At 40.1% G+C, this 2,500-nt stretch overlaps 1 protein-coding gene across 1 annotated transcript in view; it reads left to right on the top strand.

The window, feature by feature from the left end:
• LOC119599215 (J domain-containing protein-like) overlaps positions 1-2,500 on the top strand; it is a 31,920-nt gene that overhangs the window by 17,527 nt on the left and 11,893 nt on the right. The gene's annotated exons all lie outside the window — the stretch shown is intronic.

Genomic DNA, 2,500 nt, shown 5'->3' on the forward strand with positions numbered 1-2,500 from the left:
GAAAAAAAAACAAAACAATTAAGGTTATCAAATGCTTATCAAATTCTCTATTATATTTCAAATTTCATGCGAAAAAAACAGGTCTGAGCAACTAACTAATTAGCAAGTCAGCGGTCTCAAAACTCTTACGCATTCATCATTTTCATTTTGTAAATTAGAAACAAAAAAAAAACTAACAAAAAAAAGTACAACGATATTGTGAAATGTTTTAATGGTTAATGATCCCAAATGACTTGAGGTTAATTATAAGAAAGAACAAAACAAAAAACACTTGGGATGAATTTCTTCTGTGAAATGGATACCGTTGTTAGAACATATAATGATTGTGTGTGTGTGTGTGTGTGTGTGTGTGTGTGTGTGTGTGTGTGTGTGTGTGTGTGTGTGTGTGTGTGTGTGTGTGTGTGTGTGTGTGTGAGTGTGTGTTGTGATGGCTGTGGGGTAGAGTGTGTTGAAGAGAGACTACGAAAGTGGGAGAGGGAGAGGGGGTGGGAGGGGGAGAGAGAGTGCGTGTGTGTGTGTGCGCGTGTGTGAGTCTATCTATCTATCTATCTATCTATCTATCTATCTATCTATCTGCCACACTCAATCCAATCTCCCGCTCAATCTCCCCCCCCCTCCTCCGCCAAATGAGCGCCGCATGCTTCGCTGCCGCCGCCACCACATGAGCAGGCGCTTCAAAGACCCAATCAGCGCCGGCGCCATCTTTGATCTGCGGGAGAGAGAGTGAGGGAAGCGCTGAAACCTTGAGTCGTGCCGGATTTTCATGAATATTTTGCGGGCTCGGATCTTCTTCTTCCCTCCCCCCTCCCCCCCTAACCCCCCTGTCCCCATCTTCCCCTTCTCCTTGCTTCTCCTTCCCCCTCCCTTCCCCCCTTCCCCTCCAACCCACCCCCTCCCCCTCCGCCTCTGATCGCGGCGAGAGGAAGCTTAGAAGTGAAACAGAAGTTCATAATTATTCATTTATTTATTGTTGTTGTTGTTGTTATTTTTGTTAATTATTTTGTTGTTGTTTGGCCTGTCTGTCTTCGTTGTCGTTTTCTTTGTTGGTGTTTTTGTTTTTTGACTTGTTTTAACGAGTTGTGTATTATTTGTTATGTTATGTGGTCGCTAGCTTGTTGATTTTTGGTCATTGTGTGTGTGTGTGTGTTCGTGTGTGTGTGTGTGTGTGTGTGTGTGTGTGTGTGTGTGTGTGTGTGTGTGTGTGTACTTGTGTACTTCTATCGTGTATAATTGCACATACACACACACTCTCACCCCCACCCCACCCCACCCATCACCACCCCCTCCTCCCTCCCCTCCCATTCACCCCACACCCCCTCCCCACCCCTCCTCCCCTCCCCCAGTGTTTGCAACTCCTCTCCTGAAAGCGACTCTTATTTTTTTCTTTCATATTTCATCGCCATCTTCTCGCGCTGAAATCTTAAAGTGAAGCGACCTCTTTGAAGTGCCGGTTTTCAAAGCACGTTGAAATATGGGGACGGTCTGCTACGGCCCTGGAACTGACGGTTTTTTCTCTCTCCTTTTTTGTGGAGTTATTGTCAGTTATGTTGTTTTGTTGTTTTTGATATTGTTATTGTTATTATTGTTGTTGTTGTTGTTGTGCTGTTATTATTATCATTATTATTAATATTATTATGATAATTTTAATTTTAATAATATATAATTAATTATTTTATTATATTATTATTATTATTATTATATTATCATATTATTATTATATTATTATTATATATTTATTTATTATTATTATTATTATTATTATTATTATATTATATATTATTTATTATTATTATTATTATTATTATTATTATTATTATTATTATTATTATTATTATTATTATTATGACCAGCATCATGATTATCATTGATATTATTATTAGTAGTAGTATTTAAGAGAGGGATAATCAGATTTTTTTTTCTTTTTTCTCTCTCTCTCCGGGCGCGCGCGCGTGTGTGTATGTATGTTGTGTGTGTGTGTGTGTGTGTGTGTGTGTGTGTGTGTGTGTGTGTGTGTGTGTGTGTGTGTGTGTGTGTGTGTGTGTGTGTGTGTGTGTGTGTGTGTGTGTGTGTGTGTTTGTGTTTGTTTATGTGTGTGCATGTGCGCCTGCGTGCATGCGTGCATACGTGTGCTTGTGCGTGAGCATGTATACATACATATGAACGCACATACATAAAAAAGACAACAGTACTAAAAAATGATATTAAAAAAAAAAATCGGAAAAGCTGACTATTCGATTCCCGGCCGATGGCATCATGCAATATGCAAGTTGATGTGGCACTCGAGCCGAGCGACGGCACTCCTAACGGAATTCTGATTATGTCTGGAACTCGGGGTATTCCCGGATGTCTATTTGTTGCGCGCATTTGCCTTTTGTTTGTTGGTTTGTCTATCCGTCTTTGTCTCTCTGTTTTTTGCTTTTTTTCACTCTCTCTCACTTTCTCTTTCTGTCTCTTTCTGTCTCTGTCTCTGTCTGTCTGTCTTCTCTCTCTCTCTCTCTCT

The sequence above is a fragment of the Penaeus monodon genome, chromosome 42, assembly GCF_015228065.2.
Source record: "Penaeus monodon isolate SGIC_2016 chromosome 42, NSTDA_Pmon_1, whole genome shotgun sequence".
NCBI lineage: Eukaryota > Metazoa > Arthropoda > Malacostraca > Decapoda > Penaeidae > Penaeus > Penaeus monodon.